The following is a 19,434-nucleotide window of genomic DNA, read 5'->3' as shown; positions in this document are numbered from 1 at the left end:
AATGAATTTTATGCCATTCAATCAGAATTTTCATACTTAGTACTGTAAAAAAAACCGCGTTTAAATATAGTGATTTTACATGGAGATATTAAGGGTGATACGGGACTTTTGGGACATACTGTATACTAATCACGGAGTCCGTGATACTAATATATAGCAGCTGCTGTGGTATTTATATTATAATTATCTTAAATCGCGCTTGCCTTGTATACATTTGATAAGTGAGCTGATAAACCAAAAATAAACAAAAACTTAAAATATTATGTATATATTTTATTTATATTACATATGAAAACATGATGTATAAGTTAATTTTAACGGCGCATTTAAGTATTAATGGCGGGCCAATCGGTAACATTTTTTAAGTTAGTGGTGCCGTTGCACACCCTGCCCCTCCCCTAAATGACGCCTCTGTACATATACAGGGTGATTCTTTTAAGTGGATACACTAATTATCTCGAAAAGTATTAACTTTTTTTGAATTTTTTTTTTTTTAAACTTCTATGTTTATGTTTTTCTAAAACCGTATAATATTTTAATTTTTTTTACCCTTATATTTATTGGTGAAACCACTATCAACTTTTGATTTTCAAATGGTAACATATAATAAAAATATTATGAATTAATAATCCCATTTTTATTGTAAATTTACGCGTTAAAATTTTTATTTTTCGTTGATTGGTTCGCGAGATACAACTCCTCAAAGTATTGGTGGTTGAAGTCGTTGAAGGAGGTGTTATAGTCGGTAAATGCGGCATTGTTTATACATCATGTCTTCATTTGTAAAGTCCAGGAGCTATAATTGATAAATTCGATACCGTACGACCTAATAAGTAACAGTATTAATAACTGTTGTACTTTGTACCTGATTAATTGAATGTCTTATTAAACCTATATATAGGTATCTATATATATTTTAAATGTATATATAATATGCTAATTTGACATAAAAGCTACGTTTTGTTGACCTTGGCTGTTCGCATCGAATCCCCTCCATTGTTTTCATTACATGACAATATTATGACATCATTATGACGCATATACCTATTATTACCATACAATAATAATAATATTACCAAAACTTTGGCGATACCTTTATCATTATTTATGACAATAATATCATTGATTAAAATATATGATATTAATTAATTAATGATAAATGATAATATTAATGGAAAACCTCGTGGAAAACCAATCAGTTGTGATAAACTGGAACTTAAGTTCAAAGTAAAAAGTAAATTGTAATTGGTAATTATTATAAACCATGTGACCAGCTGCATAGTGCTTATTAGTTATTACTTATTACTTATTACTTAAAAATTAAAATATTAAATGATTTAAATGTATGATGTAATTAGTAATTAAACTAATTATTGTATGTTTTATACGTTATACCGTTAAGTATACTAACAAAGTTTAAATTTCTTTAATAACATAATAATATACTGAAGTACTTAACGCAATAGTTTTTGAATAATTAAGTGTGTCGAAAAATTTCCAATGATGACATCGTAATTTGTGATCTATATTATTAAGTGTGGCGTAAATTTGATAACCTACCACTTGGAAAGCACAACATTTGTACATACAATTTATTGGTAAGTTTTTTTTTAAATAAATAAAATGTATAGGTAGAAAAATAAATTTGATTAATACATTAATTTGTGCATGCAATATACAATATTACATATTAACAGTTTTTAATTAAATTTTATTTTCTGTTAATCAGTTTTGTTCATTCAGTTACACCACCAAATGTTATTCAAAGTTTGATAACACAAAAGTTGTTTTATTCTAAAAATTATTAGCTGACACCATAGCACAAACCTAATACAACATAATATATTATTAACCCTATTATTACTTATTACCATCTACTCGGACACAACAAGATGGCTGCGGGTGCCTATCTATTTATACCTACAATATACTTAAAAATATAATGTTCTCTGTTCAGAAGTACTTTTAATTTGCATTTATTCAAATTTTGCATTCTGGCATAGTAATTATTATTAAGAACTAACATTATCCGTATTTACTACAAAAATACTTAGTCAGATGGTTTGAAAGATAAATAATGAAATCACATAACTTTCTACCTCCAAATTTGCAAATGAGAACGATGATAAATCAAAATATTGTTTCCAATATATAATTTTGATAGTTGAAGATACTATAAAATTAATTAAGTATGTAAACATATTTTTTACTGTTAAATTATTTGGTTGTTATTTTATCCTTTCTTAACTTATTAGATATTCAACTACTCAAGTTAATTTCAAAGAAGTTAAAAAATCAAGTCTGACAATATGCATTCCAGAAGAAAACTAATTCCAATAATATAGTAAACTAAAAATATGTTAAATGAACATTTTAGATACTAATGTATTTTTTTTTAATTTTAACAAATAATATACAATCAAGTTAATTAGCTAACAACATCAAATCAATCATAAATGTGTGGTAAATTGTACGTTTCTTTAAAAATTAAAAAACAAAAAATCATAGATTGTTCACCTTTATTATTATATATGGAATTATAAAATATTATCCTTAAATAACCACTTTGTTATAATATTAGGTAGGTATGTCTTAATCCTAATGTTTAGGTATCATAAAAATATTTTTATTTTAAACTATGTATATTGTATTTTGTGTTTTGCAACTGAATAGTTCCTTCTGTTTGATTGGTGTTGTTAGCTATTTAGGTATTACCACCTTCTAAATCAAAATGAATATTATTAGTCCCACTTTTAAATTTTACTGTATTTTTTTAGTTAGGGGTTAAGTTGAGTTTGCTTGTATTTATTGAATACATGTTATGATCTTAACTCATATTTTGCATTTTTGCATTACGAATATTTTGATTTGACTGTATGATTTAAATTGGAATAGACTTATCATAGTCCTGAGCTTTTAAATTATGGTACAATTTTAAAGGGCATTTGTCTAGCAGGGACTCTATCAAATTTTATAATATTCACCACAGATACCTGTACATTTATTTAATAGTAGTAGTAATAAAGTCAATCAATTTCACTTCTACTCCTTATTATTTACCTATTAATTATTATAGTTATTACTTATTACATACTTCTCAATTTAAGCCAATAACTATAATGTATTATAATAATGTTGCCATGTAGGAACGCCTAATTGCGATAATTGAAATAGAATTTTTATATCGTTGCAATAGTCAATTATGGTGAACTGTGTATTAGATTCTGAACGAAGTGAAGAATGTATTTTTAAATGGATTCTTATTTGATTTTATGATCCTAAAAAAACTATATCTTAATAATATTAACGATGAAATGTATTTTATACCTAATATGTACATTGTAAAATGTATATTTACATATCTTAATATTGTGGTGGATCACTTCTAGTAAATTGGTAGATAACCTGCTATACAAATGCCTTTTATAGTGATTCATAATAATAGTAATATAAAATGGGGTGATTTCAGTCATGATATATTGAAATAGGTAAGCTGTTTTCCTATATATTACCTTATTGTTTTTAATAATATTCATAATTATATTATTAAAATAATCTTAAAATAAAACATTATATAAATTTAAGCTTGAAATATTCAGCTATTCGTTGTCTTTCACTTTTAAATTATTTGAAATTATTTACCTAAGTGGTTTGTAATATTATAAATATAATATTGGGTAATATGTAGGATTTGCAAATTTGAATTAAGTAAAATAAGTGAAAAAAAGTTGTACAATTAGTATGCATTTAAAAAATACAGTATGCTAGATGTTAACTTATAGTTAGGTACTATTTTATGTATATTTAAAATTAAAATTATTGACTTGTTACAGTTAACTCAAACAATGTGAAATAGTTAAAAAAAAAAAAAATAATAATAATAAACCTATAAAAGGTAAATTATAAAAATAAGACATGTCAGTTATATGTATGTATGCCTACTATACAAGTTAAAGTAAAATTTAAAATTAATATTGTATTGTAAAAATATAGTTAATAAAATAATGTTAAATTGTGAAAATAATATTTTCAATATGGCTGAAGTCACCTCATGTTATATGAATTTAATTACATTTTTAGATTTCTATTAGTTGTATCATAAGGTGTATAAAATAATTTCTTAGGTAGCTTTATGTGCTCCTCTGAAGAGATTTTACAAATGAGTAATGAGACCCTTCAATTTGTCACACACCATCTGAAATTTAATTCAGCATACAGGTATTATATTATGTTATTAAAAAAAAAAAAAATGTATCATTTACTATGTAATTATTTATAAGTTTATTATTTACTAAGTTTTATAGCTATTAAGTATGTTGTATATATTTATATATCGTTCAAACTACAAGATAAATATAAAATTATTTTGTTCAAATTGTATTATGGACAATTTTATAAGATCTCAAACACAATAATTTATTTTTAATAGATTTTGATGTTAATTATACCTAGTATATTTTTTATGTAAATGTATGTACATTGTACATATATATTATATATATTATTACTATTATTTATTACTTTATTATATTATTTTACTATGTGTACATATGTGTGAATATGTAGGTATGTAGATAATTTTAAATAGGTATACATATATTCCAAAGGTGTATTAAAATAATAAAATGTTATGATTGTAGGTTATAGTTTATTAATAAAATCATAAATTATTGTATTAATAAATTGTTCATCTTATTCAAGTTATCATTAATTATATACTTATATCTTACGAAAATACCAAAATCAATATACCATTGTGATGGAAACTATCAAAACTATTTGATGTTAAGTTTCCTTTTCATTTAAAGAGTTCGAATTCCTTTTTTTTTGAAATAAAAAATTGTGTTATCATTTGAAATTCGAATTAAGACCCTTATCATATTCTAAGTATATAATATCATGGGGTACAATATTATTCTGTGTTAAACATATCTTTAATCATGGTGTAATAACATTAATAAATAACACAGACTTCTATACTGTTCTATGTAGACATCTGTGATAAATAATGAGCAACTTTTTGGGGAAACCTAAACTATCATGTGAAAAGTTCCCACTATTTAAGAATTTAAGATAGAATATCTTAAATCGTGCATAGATCATAGGTAGTCACCAAAGAAACAGATGTGAAATATACAATAGTATATTTACAACTTACTTGAGTTACTACTTAGTAATTAGTCTAGTATACAGTATACTAGTGTGGTGTAAACCTTCATACTAATCAGGATTATTAATATTATTCTAAATTGTAATTCATATTAAAATAGTAAAATGTAATATTAATATTTTATTTTTATTAAACTCAAACACAAATGTTAAATTTTAATAATTTTCGTCATCAGAAATAACATACGCAACGGCCTTGGATGTTTCTGCTGGCTGATCTCCCACACTTTCTTTGGACGTAGACATAGGAGTCCCTCCGGAAGGCTTAAAAATGAAATCCTTTTTCATTTTTTCATTTAAAAAATTTGTAAAACACTTTGGAGGAACTACGTGCTTATCAACACCAGTTTTACGATCCAAGACACAACATTTGATCTAATAAACAGTTGAAAATTGTACAAGATAATGAGCAAAGGAGATTAAGGACACTTATAGTTGAAGACATAGGTATCTACGTTTTATAAATTTATTAGATAGGTAGGTAATTATTTTAATTTTTTTTTTTTTTTTTTAATCGAGTTAACTAAAATGTTATAATCTATATCATACCTTTGATTCAGTGACCCAATACTTTTGTCAGGTAACTGCCAGTCGCAACGCCTGTTTTTCCTCCAAAGTTGCTGGAACTAAAAAAGGCAAATCTTGCTTCAAGCTGCTGTGTTTAGGGCACCACCATGAATTACACGTCTAAAACATAAATTACATTATGGACTAATAGTTAATTCATTACCATCAATATAACATATTATTGTTCCATCTGTGCCCGGATGTAGAGAGCAAAGGATTACTTTTAGAGGGTAGTTCTTAAGTAATAGGTTGGTACAATGGTCATTTTTATTATTTTTAACTATAGAATATTAATTTATTTTAAATTTACTGTGATTAATTAAATATGAGTAATACAACGCCTAAATAACATATATTATTATATGAATAAATAAATATATGTCGGCTGTTTCTTATTTGAAAACACCACTTGATTGCACACATATTATCATATAATGTATCCTTGTTTAATGTTAAATTTATTCATTAGATTCTGATTAGTGATTTTACAATATTTATTTGTATAATATTATTGCTTATTAATTTTTTCAGAATTTCAAAATTTCTTACAAGAAGTTCCGAAATAACATGGATTAATGGGATAGGTACCTGGTAATCTACAATATACTTTACAATTAAAACTCAATTACTTTCACAAAAACATCGTCTTCCAGTTTTAATTTGGATAATTGTAGTTCAAATTTTTCTATGTATTTTGAAGCGTCTTGCTGCCTTAGTATCTTTAACATAAAACATATATTTAATAAATTGTTCACTAATATGTATAGTATAACTGTATATTATATAAATTATAAAATAATTACCAATTCCTCATTCAACTTTTCTATACGACTTTTTAACAGCACAACTTCTTCTTCCAATCCTATTGTCGTTTGCTGTGATACTGTTAACTTCACTTGAAATTCTTTTTCTTGGGTTTCCTATACTTGATTTTAAATTAATATAGTATTTAATGTATGTACATTAAAATATTAAATAATTATAGTGGGTTAAAGTTAATTTTTCAAGTTACTATTATGCGCTCGAGATTTTGAGCCTTCTCTGCCAACTCTTTATTGTCTAGCTCCAAATCTTCAACTTTGAGAACCTCCAAATTTAATTGCCGGTCTAGAGTTGTATTTTTCTAGAAATTAATAAAAGATAATGTGTTTTTAATATTGTATGTTGTAGCTTTTTTATATTTGTTAGTATTATTATCTACTAACTAGTAATTAAATGTAACTAAAATAAAAAATTGTATTTTTTAATAGAAAGATAATTACTTGTTTTAGTTCTTCATTTTCTGTAATTAAATCTTTGCTCATCTGTTTATATTTTATGTACTTTTCAAATACCACTTCTTTGTCATCATTTTCAGACAATGACCCAATTTCTGATCGTGAACACCGATGCATTTTATAAGATTTTATTAAATTAAAAAATGTATTTAAAATTATTTAACTATCAGTATTATGCACTAACTGACTGCTCTGTGCTGCTTTAAATTATTTTAGTTAAAAATATCAGTAATTATCTAATTAACAACTTTAAAGGTTTCATCAGTGGAGATTTAAAAGGTTGTTATATAATAAAATATCTATTATTATTTTTTTGGGGATAAATAATTTTACACACTTTTATTATTTTAATATAATTTTTAATTATGTGTTAAATATGTAGATTAGATTACTATAGCATGATGTATTTGGGCACATATTTGGTATATTAATGTTTAATTGCAATTAAAATAATTAAAACAAAAATATGAATTATGTAAACCATCATTATACTTTAAATAAATCAATTAAAAATAATCAAAATAATATAATATGTATTTGTAGGTATTCTCATATTTTTAATATTATTTTTCCTTATTACATTATTAGTTTTTGACATAAATATGATACCAAAGGCTGTGCAAGGTTAGACTTTGTCTATTTCTACATCATTTGTTTTGTAAATTGTAATATATATACTTACACTTAATTGTCTTATTCATTCTTATACATTTGTATACATATATGTACATATACATACATGTATTATTTTCATTATTACACTTTGTTTAAATATGTCTTATACTAATAAGGAAAAAACTGATATGTTGACATGTTACATTGAATCGGGAAAAAATTCTAGGGCTGCATTAAGGTAACAAAGCTATATTTTTAAAATGTTGTCAAATGACAACAGTACTGACAGAAAAATTATTTTATTTCTTTAGGATGTACAACACTCTCTATGAAGATCGCCAACAGCCTCATTTTACTTATTTTGGAAAACTTTTTAAAAAGATTGAAATATATGGTACATTTGTTAGTAAATCTCGTAAACGAGCTAACACAACCACAGATGAAAATAATTGTTTTTTGATATTAGATTCATTTTATGAGAACCCTTATACTTCATTGAGATCAATATCTGGTAATAAATTTGTTTTCTGAGGGTTACTCGTTAATATTATTTTCAATTTTGTAATTTTATGCATTTTTTACTTTATGAAATTACCTATAGTTCATATAAATAGCTGCCCTGTTTACTTGAAAAATAGAATATTTAAAATTACAAAATAAAAACAACACATTTGATATAGACACAAAATTATATTGTAATGGTTTTATTTAACAATATACATATTAAAGAATTTTAACATTATGCATGAAATTAGGTAGAACTTTTACTTATAAGTTATATATAACCCAACTTACAAATGTGTTCTAAAATATTACAAATTGTACAAATTGTTCTAAAAAAATTGTACATTACAAACAATTTTTGTGAATTCAAAGATATAACTAAAAACTTTAAAATTTAACAAAACAAAAAATACAATTTTACAGGAACCATAATTTAAAAATTTAATATAATTATTTTAGAAAATTTGGATATTTCATATTCATCAGTGCAACGTGTGGCAAAGCGTTATAAGTATCATCCTTACAAATGTGTGAAGGTTCAGCAGTTGCTATCCAATGATTTTGAAAGACGTTTACATTTTGTCGCTCAAATGGTTACTATTGACCCAACAATACTTTCAAATATTTTATGGATTGATGAAGCTAGATTTCATAATAATGGCCAAGTTAATCACCATAACCAACATTATTGGAGTGAAATTAATCCTAACTGGGCCTTGGAAAGTAATGTCCAATCTCGTTGGTCAATTAATGTTTGGTGTGGCCTTATAGATGAACATTTAGTAGGATCTTATTTCTATGAGGGAAATCTCAATGGAAAAAAGTATTTACATTTTTTAAAAAACAAACTACCAGTTTTATTAGAAGACTTGCCTCTTTCTAAAAGAAAATATTTACTTTGGCAACAAGATGGTGCTCCAGCCCATAACTACCTGCAGGTTCAGGACTATTTAAACTATTTAAAGGTTATTTATTTTGATACCTATTGACCTATTGGGTTCAACGATATCAAATTTATGACTAGCTCCTAGTCTATACAATATTATTGAAAACATTTTGAAAACCACCAATACTTTGAGGAGTTGTATCTCGCGAACCAATCGACGAAAAATAAAATTTTAACGCGTAAATTTACAATAAAAATGGGATTATTAATTCAAAATATTTATTATATGTTACCATTTGAAAATCAAAAGTTGATAGTGGTTTCACCAATAAATATAAGGGTAAAAAAAATTAAAATATTATACGGTTTTAGAAAAACATAAACATAGAAGTTTAAAAAAAAAAAAATTTAAAAAAAGTTAATACTTTTCGAGATAATTAGTGTACCACTAAAAGAATCACCCTGTATACACCTATATACATATATGTATGTATACTATACCTATACTATATAATATGTACCTACAGTTGCATATTATTATGTTTATAAATAAATATGTAACAATCGTTACATTACCACCCTTCTCTTTTTTTTTTAATTTAATTAATTAATTAATTAATTACAATTTTTACAAGAATCCGAATACTTATAATTTATAAATATATCATTGTTACGAGATGGTCGTTATAATATACATACACTGCAGCACTTATATTTATATCTGTATAGTTAATTCGTTTTTCTGTACTTTGCCTCAGGTTATACACACAAATATACGATCACACGCATTTTATATTTTTAATATTTAATGAACGCCCTATATCTATTTTTATTTGACTCATCAGTTTCTCACAGTCGTGTATGTAAATAATAATTTAACGAATCTACGCAATATTTTGTAAATTTCAACAACATGTTTTTTGGTTTTTTTTTTTATCATTGTAAAATTTCAGCCAGGTTTTAACTGACCTTGTTATTTTTATTATTTACGAAAACCCTTTCCCTTTGTTTTAATAATTATTGTAAGTATTCATTTTCTCATATTTTTTCTTACATATATATACATACCCATATTCTATACATTTACATTTCATAATAAATCTATAAAAAATTTACATTATTTTATTTATCCAATTTTAATGCATCGAAATATCATTCCTCCTGGAACCAGTTCAGTCAAATATTAGAAATGTCCATCTCCATGAATGTCGCCAGCCTTTAAACTGTAGTGAAAGGCCGTGATTGAACCATATGAGTTCAGTGCTTATGGTTCATGCCGGATATAGCTATAAATCGATACTGTCGTGATCTAAAGCACTTTCTCACTCTCTTTTTTTTTGCTTTTACGCTTTTTTTTACTAAACATTTTTTTTTCTTTTTAAAACAAAAAATAAATTATCCTTATGCTAAAAAATAAAAGTACATATATGATTAATTGATATTACACTATTCTATGTCGACCTCTTATTCTCTGAGTTTTAATAATATCTCGATTTGTTTCCCTCATACAATACAACATTAGTTTTTTTATCGTTAAATGAATAATTATATAACTCAGTATTAAAGCGCACATATATATTCCGTATTGATGGATAATATTGTTTGAAATAATGTAAGTATTTTCGATTTGTTTATCATGTATTTCATTATATTTTACATTTTGTTGTGATTGGGTTAATTTCGGGTTTATATCGAATTCTAATTCGTCCGTGTTCTGTTTGTCAATAAATGGCACGTTATTAAAATTTAACATTTCCTTATAATTTTTCTGATTAATTAGTTTTAAACTGTTTATGTGATGAAATTTTGTTTTTTTATGCCTATCCGGTAATTTTTCTTTGTTTTCGTTAATTACATACTCTGTTACGATACTCTCTAATATAGGTTCCCCAAACGTCGCCAAGAATTTAGTCTCCCCCCGCGATCCAGTATGGATGGTTCGAATATTCGTGAGATTTTAATGCTGACTCGAATGTTGACAGATGTTCATAATCCTGACAATATTGAGTGTACCACATAATTGGTCTTTTGTTTAAGTAAATATTTTTTATTTCTACGGGATTGTTCATATTACGCTTATCTAATGAGTATTTTTTTCGTCAAAGCTAGTTAATGTTAATTTATCATTACATTTGTCTAAGTATTGGTTTACTTGTTTTGTAATAATGTTTACCATCGGGTATAATTGTGTATATGCATGTATTGTGTAAGGTAAGTGGTGATGACTCTCGATTTATTAATGCAGGAGTCCAGTGATTATTTTCATGAATCAGTGCTATCATCGGACGGTCTTTTTTCCAGTATATTACAACGGTGTTTAATACATTGTTAGCTGTGTTTTTGTATTTTGAAATTATTGTTAAATTTTTATTGAATTGGTCTGCTAAATATGCTAAGTCGTCTTCAGTCATAAAGTATCCCGATGTTGTATTTGGTACCTATATTAATTTTCCTTTGTATTTCTATTGTGGATACCTCTACCCATTCTTCTCTCAAGCAAACCCGTAGTGCATGTGCACCACAGTCGCTGTCATCGGGTACTTCTTCGATTTTTTTTATATATAATGCATTTAATAGAATATTTTCCCCCAGTGCGCGATTAATATTGTCGGCGAAAAAATATTCGTTTTCATTATTTTTTATTTTGTTAGTGATATCATTATTATTTAATATTGGTTTGTTTATGTCATAAATAGATATTTTTATGCATGTATTTCGAAATATGAACCTCAGCATATTAGAAATAATAGGCCAATCTTTTCCGTCTGTTCCTGCACATATTTTAGGTAATGCTAATTTTAGATTCTGAACGAAGTGATGAATGTATTGATTTTACAATGATGTGTTTTTTTTTTTTTTTTTTTTTTTTTTTAATTTTAATTTTTTTTTTTGTGTCTGTCACCACGTTTTGGAGCAGTAAAAGTGCTCCGATTTTAAAAAGTGGACCCTGTTTCGGATAGGAAAGTGAATGTAGTTTGTACTTTGGGGGGTCAAAAGTAAAAAATTTCCTATAGTTTTCAAAAGCGCCGGGAAAAAACCAAAAAAAAATGACGGAAAAACGGGAATTTTAACGCAAAACCAGTTTTCGACCAAATCGATTTTTTTTTATGGTTGTAATTCAAAAACTAATCACTGAAAATACTTGAAATTTTCACCAAATGTTAATGTCAGTGGTATCCGTATATAGTTAAATTTTCAAAAAATTTTGACTTTTTTTGAGTTATTTATAGACCACTGAAATTTTCGATTTTTTTGAGAAATTTTTTTTAAAGTGTCGATAAAAAATTTTTGGATGATCAAAAAGTTTTGAAAATTTAATACAAGGTCCTTATGAGTTGTTTTTAATGTAGCTAAAAAAAATTAAAAATCGTTAGTCACAATTTTTTTTATAAGCGTTTATAGTTCAAATTTTTACGAAATCTGTCGAAAACGCGAAAATTTGCAAGTAATTTTGAAGTTGAAAAATCATAAAATTTTTTTCTTTTTATACTAAGTTTTGAAAATTTGGTACAAGGTTCTCCATAAATTTTTCTACAAATATCTGTAAAAAAAAACTCTACCGGATTCAGACAAAAATTTTTATGAGTGTTTGAATTTTAAATTTTTACGAAATAGCGTAACGATAACGATTTATCCTCAAACAATTTTAAATATTTGTTATTATTCAAAAAGTATAAGTCGTAGATACTTGAAAATTTTACCAGTTATTTAGATTGGAGTTTTCTTTACGTGATTTAATTTTCAAAATATTATGACTTTTTTTGAGCTAATTATAGACAACTGAAATTTTCAATTTTTCTTTTGTCGATAAAATTTTTTTGGCCCTATCAAAATACTTGAAAATTTAATACAAAGTTCCTCATAAGTTATTCTTATAGTGATTAAAAAATTATAAGAATACATAGGCACAATTTTTTTTTATTAGCATTTGAAGTTCAAATATTGACAAAAATTCGTCAAAAGCATGAATATTTGCAAATTATTTTGTAGTTAAAAATTCATAAAATTTGTTGTTTATATAACTAACGATTAAAAATATAACACTAAGTTGTCCATAAGTTTTCCTTCAAGTATCTATAGAGAAACTCGAAGCATTATTATAGAAAAATTTTGTGCGTTTGAATTTTAAATTTTTAACGAATAGCGTAACGATAACGATTTATCCTCAAACGATTTTTTAATATTTGTTATTTTTCGAAAAAAAGTATAAGTCGTAGATACTTGAAAATTTTACCAGTTATTAAGATTGGCGTTTCCTTTACGTGATTTAATTTTCAAAATATTTTGAATTTTTTTGAGCTATTAATAGACAACTGAAATTTGAAATCATGAATATTTGTTAACTATTTGGTAGTTAAAAATTTATAAATGTTTTACTTACCATCAAAAGCTAAGAATTGAAAATTTAATACTATGCTGTCCATAAGTTAAGCTTAGAATAATTATAGAAAAGTTTGAGGATTATTCAATTAAAAAAATGTTAGGAGTGATTAAATTTAAGTTAAGTTAGGTTTTAATTTGAAACCAAAAACTAACGTGTCAAATAACTTTTTACTACTAAAAATTTTTCGATTTTTGTTATTTTTAAAAATTTACTGATCGTAGGATCTTGAATCTTTTACTTAAATGTTTGAATTTTCTTTTTTTTACTCATTGTCTAAAAATCCGCGAGTATAGTTAGAATCTTGAATATTTGAATTGCCGCTTTAATTTCCCTCCGGAACCATGTGAGTTATGTCTGATAGTGGGCAGTGATAACGAGGGAACAAGCAAGTTTGTTTATGCTGGCAATCGTTAATTCCAAAATATTATATTGTATAATTATATGGAGGAATGTACTATAGAGTATAGACCCATAGATATGTAATATAAATAAATATATAGATATATATAATAGATATTTAGTTTATATTATATATCTATGTATAGACCCTAGTTTCAACCACGGACTAAGATATATATATATATTATATTTTTCTTGGTCCGTGTTTCAACAATAGAAAAAGAACATTGGTATTAACTATTCACTATTCTTTTCTATGTTATCAACTATCAATTAATACTTACGTTAAAAGTTAGGTTAGGTTAACACATTTCTTGCATACTATATAATATTTTATATTACCGAATGGGGAACTGTAATTATTGTTTTCTAATTCCTCGTGAGTTGAACTTCTATTTTTTTTTTAATTAATTACGCCGCAGTTGTTTTTATTACATAATATTGTTTAAATTGTTAGTTAGAATACTAAATAACCAGTGATTGGTTTAATTTATCAACGTAGGTAGTTGCTTAATAATAATTTATGTTTGAGAATAAAATATTGGTCAGTCATGCGATTGATGTAAGTTTTTTTGAAATTGTTAATCTGGGTCCATATTATACCATGTTGTGGAGAGTTAAATAAATTCAACTTGTAGGTGACATGTTACCAATATTTTATTACCCGTGTATCAAATATAAAATACGTAACACGACATTTGAACTCGACTTAAGTTGTGTCTTCGAAATGAAAAACATTTGGACCAACACCTTACAAAACATCTCTAATGAATCCCACGCAAACTGTTGTGATTATGGGCGATCTACGTTGGCTCGATGTAAATTTAGACATTGCAATACAACCATTCAATTTATTACTAACACTTGTAGTGTTTTCGGTGAGTATTTTCTTGATATGGTGGTATACATTGAGTTACTTAACAAAATGCACCTACATTTTCAGGTCCTACAACCCTGACGTTAATCGAAGCTGTATTAATGTACTATGTACATATGTACCTATTATGCAGTAGATATTAATCATACTGTGATAGTGTGATATTTGGGCCAAAATATATTATGTGCCTGCTACAAACAGTAAAACTCAATCCTAACCTAACCAGGTATAGTAAAATTTGGCATATTTTTAGAATTTTTTTTTATAAACCTAGTAATATGTATTTTAAAAACTAAAATGAATAACATTTACAGTTTTTTTTTTAAATTTTCTTTATTCCAATTTTTTTTTTTTTATACATTTTTTTTTTTTTAAATTCATGACCGGACCTGGTTTATCTCCATTGATGCCATGAGACTGGTGATCGGAGTAGGAGTATCTGCCTATAACATAATTTAATAGTATTCGCATTAATTGTAATTTAAAGCAATACAATCGTTTTAACATAATAAACATAATACCTACTAATTGACTATGATAACAAAAAGAGTTTTGTACACTTTTAGCTTTTTATGCAAGGCTTCTGCAAATTTGAAGTACCTACATTTCTAATATAGACTATCTTTTAGTATCTTATTATATTAGTATCTTTTAAATTGTAGGTAGTTGATAAAAAGTTATGATGATTTAATTAGAATGTAAGCCCCCCAAAAAAGTCTCTCCCAATACCAACATTTATTAAATTTATCAACTATCATATGTTTAAATAAATATCAATGCTGACAGTGACCTATTTATTTTGGCTATGTACTGGTTTGGGGTTAAATTAAAAAAAAAAAAATGATTGTTTCATTAATAAGGTTATAATATTCTACAGATACTATTGTTCTATGCAGACACCTATAACATTATAACCTTTATAAGCCACAACCCCGGTAGTAATTTACAAGGGCTCTCTTATAAAAAACAAAAAAAGGTTTCTTACATTTATAATATTTATAATCATATAAAATAAAGGTAATAATTGCATTTTCCGTGTACATTTAATATGAATTTACAATTCTTTATCATTAAATAATTAAATAAAATATACAAATTTAAAATAATACTTTTAATACATTTTAATAATATTATAATACAGGTACCCAGTAAATAAATAATATAATATTAAATACTAGTATTTATAATCAATGGTTCAATGTTTACAAACTGATTCGATGGGAATCCGAGTAACCTAACCTAATCCGAGTCGCAAGTTAACTTAATATTCTTTTCATTTAGATATGGGCCCCTAATATATTAAACGTTCAGTGGCCCCCAGCAATCGCCGGGTAGCTGGGTGGGCAAAACCGACACTGTTAAAACCTAAACTTACTAATTAGTTATTTTGTTCTTTTGTAAAATATTATACCTATCATTTATTAATATTTCATGTAAATAAATAATAACTTAGGTATCCTGTTAAATCGTTATGACTAAAGTCTAAATGCATTAGGGATTGCTGATTCAAATAGAAATTGTTTTTAATTTTAATTGTTCTAACTCTAAAAAGCAGAAATTAAATAATATGAGTTCAAATGATTTAGTTCCAATTTCGGTAAGAAAATAAATGTGTTAACCTTTATACTGATACATTTGTTATTATTATTTTTTAAATATTGGTACCTAATTGCTTGTTGTTTAAACAATAGGATATAAGCTCATAAAATGACAACCACTAATACTCATATTTGAAAATTTAAAAATACTGTTATTTGAATGTTATATATTTAATTTTTTTTTTTTTAGGTTTGATTACTAGATGGTTATAGAAAATATAAAACCACCTTGTTATATGTGTAATTGCAAATAATATACATAGGTAAGTACTGAAAACTTACTTTACGTCTTTGTTCGTTAAGAACGTCCCTCCTCAATCACCAGTCACATGTGTTGCATCCTGCCACCAGCAATCACCAAAATGCCATTTACAGCAAACTTGGCATTCTAGTTAAAAAATAATATACATTGCCATTATTCTTTAAGTATAATAATCATTTAATCATTAAAATACATTTGTCCAAATATACTTACTTTTCTTTATTTTTTTTTTTGGTTGAGTTGTGGCCTTACAGGGCCCTCTGTGGTTTTTTTTGCAAACGTGGCATTCTTTAAAATAATTTAAATCAATTTAATATGAGAAATTCATTAATTTTAACACTATATTAGTACACTTATACATACTTGGTTTGTAATTTTTTTTTTTTTTATGGCATTTGCTACACTTGTTGTAGCATTTGCTACACTTGTAGCATTTGCTACACTTGTGGCATTTGCAACAACAGTTTCTAAAAAAAAAACAAATTGAAATTAAAACACAATTTATAAAAAATAATTAAATTTTGGGCTTGCTTACTCTCTGACGTAGTTTTGGGGGGCTCCATCCCATAGTAATTATTATGGATGGTTATATATGCCATCTAGACAAATTTAAATAACAGTGTTTATTGTAAAATTACAGAATTAATAATGTAAATTTAAATATTATAATGGTGGTTATTTGTAAAAATTCTTATTCGGAATAAAAAGCCGATGCTGTAGGCAAATAAAATTCCGGAGAAACAATTAGTTTTAAATAGTTTAATTTGGATTAGTCAATAAAATGTAGGTACACTAGTATAATAAAAAATGTATTATTTAGTTCATCAGTTGGTACTGGGCTTTTTCTCTGATGGTAATGTCACCAGATATTTTTCACTTATTATATTTAAATATGGTTATAGGTTTCAAGCAAAAAGAGTTGTTGACTTTTAAAAAGCACTTATGTTTTTCTATGTTGATTGGCTACCTATTTAAATATTATTTACAAATTGTATTCTTAAGGGTTGCATTAAGAATTTTTTTCTGTTATTATTAAATGTATGTGTGTTACCCATTTAGCATTTATAAAACGTTTTGTGCCACGGTGGGCATAGTGGTTGGCCGCCGTCACCGAACAGATACCGCGGTTAAGCACCACCCGACGTCGCTAGTTCCCGGATGGGTGATCATTCAGGAATTTTAGCGACAAAGCCATGGCACAAATACCCACACGTGTTTAACTTAAACCAAAGCTGGGCAAGTTAGTAATTTTTTTCAACTAGTTGAATTTAAGTTACTTTAATAAAAAAATTAATTAAGTTAGAATATAAGTTAGTTTCTGAAACTGTCAAAATTTCTAACTTAGTTAGAAGTTAGTTTGGTGAAAATAGTAACTAAAGTTAGAGTAGAAGTTAGAAGTTAGTTTTTTATAGATTAAAAAACTTTTTTTTTGTTAAATTGTAAATAATAAGTTATCTAACTTCAATTATTGATTTAAACTGAAAAATTGAAATAAATACCTAGTAGTTTGGTCAAAATGTTCTAATTAAGTAAGTAATAATTTCAATTTCTTGAAAATTAATTGGTATAATATCATTTATTGGTTATTAGAACATGAAAGGTGAACATCTTAAAATATTAATATTAAATAATAATACATAATATAATACAATTATAATAATAACTAGGTAGCTACTTTATTTTCTAACGAGCTAGATTAGACTATTTTACACATTAAATTAAACTAGTTAAGTTATAGTTAATATGAATTAAAACTAACTAGTTAGTGCCCAGCTTTTACTTTACCCTATTGTTTAACACCTTATACTTTCCACCCTTACCGCCAATAATGGCCATAGTTAATTAAATAATAAAATTTTAATATTCGTATAATACATGTAGAATTTAAAGAAATTCTAATAGTAATACGTAGCCAGGTGTAAAAAAAAAGTGAATATTTTACTTACTTTTTATTTTGTTCTGTCGAGCTTCGTGACGAAAATGAGATTGAGCTTATAACAAATTAGTAATGCCGCTGACCAAACCACCACTTCCAATATTAATAATTTTCGTTATATTACGTGTGTACTTAAATAAATGTGTGGTTTGTCCCTCAATTAATCTATATAACTAGATCACTTGTCAAATTTGTACCTAATACAACATTATCATCGAGATTATCATATAATTTATTACCGTCTATCGCCATAGAATACTGGTCATCATTAAATAACAAGTTTTTCGTACTTTTGAAATCGCAATAGTTATCTTAAGGAATTGCGGAGACGCGCAAAGAAATGATACCGAATACCGAATTAATGGGTTTTATATTATATTATCTTCCTACATACATAGTGATCGGCAGTATTTCGTCAAGTACATATTTTATTTTTGATTTCGATTCAGGCTGTTTTATGCTGTTTATGTGGCAGGTACTCGTGTCTCATCATCCAGTTTTGTCTATACCTATCAAATTACATCGTGATTCTGGTGAGTATAATACCTAAAGTTTATATAATGTTAATAGCACCCAGGTATTTAACGCTTGTAATTAATAATTATTTTAATTTATATGTTATTATTTATTACGCAACTATCAATTTGCAATTTTGATTTGTTCCTGAATTGTATTTATTGATTTACTTTTATGTTATACACTTATACTTTCATATAGTTATGCGTTCATTATACGTTTTAGGTTTTGAACAGAGACGATGTGTGAGCCTAATATATATTATTTGTTAGTAAAGTGTTAATAAGTTTCCCTTAATAATATGGAGTTATGACGACTTAATAAAATTTCCACTTTCAAACAATATAGAAAAAAAATGGAATATTTAAAATGTCTATAAATAGCTTAAAAATAAGCGAAATATTTCGAAAATTAAATATGTAGAAAAATAACAAAAAAATTCCT

At 25.9% G+C, this 19,434-nt stretch overlaps 2 long non-coding RNA genes across 2 annotated transcripts; one reads left to right on the top strand and one right to left on the bottom strand.

Annotated features, from left to right (window-relative positions):
* The first annotated feature begins 1,907 nt into the window (after window positions 1–1,907).
* LOC126552690 (uncharacterized) lies at window positions 1,908–2,349 on the top strand. Its single transcript, XR_007606108.1, has 2 exons — window positions 1,908–2,189; window positions 2,256–2,349. It is a non-coding gene; the product is annotated as an uncharacterized LOC126552690 (long non-coding RNA).
* Window positions 2,350–5,736: 3,387 nt separating this feature from the next.
* On the bottom strand, window positions 5,737–7,209 carry LOC126552841 (uncharacterized). Its single transcript, XR_007606285.1, has 3 exons — window positions 6,540–7,209; window positions 6,366–6,455; window positions 5,737–5,856 (listed from the first exon to the last, which is right to left on the bottom strand). It is a non-coding gene; the product is annotated as an uncharacterized LOC126552841 (long non-coding RNA).
* Between the last annotated feature and the right edge of the window lie 12,225 nt (window positions 7,210–19,434).

This window comes from Aphis gossypii, chromosome X (assembly GCF_020184175.1).
Source record: "Aphis gossypii isolate Hap1 chromosome X, ASM2018417v2, whole genome shotgun sequence".
In the NCBI taxonomy this organism is placed as follows: Eukaryota; Metazoa; Arthropoda; class Insecta; order Hemiptera; family Aphididae; genus Aphis; species Aphis gossypii.
This window is presented reverse-complemented; position numbering and strand designations above follow the sequence as displayed.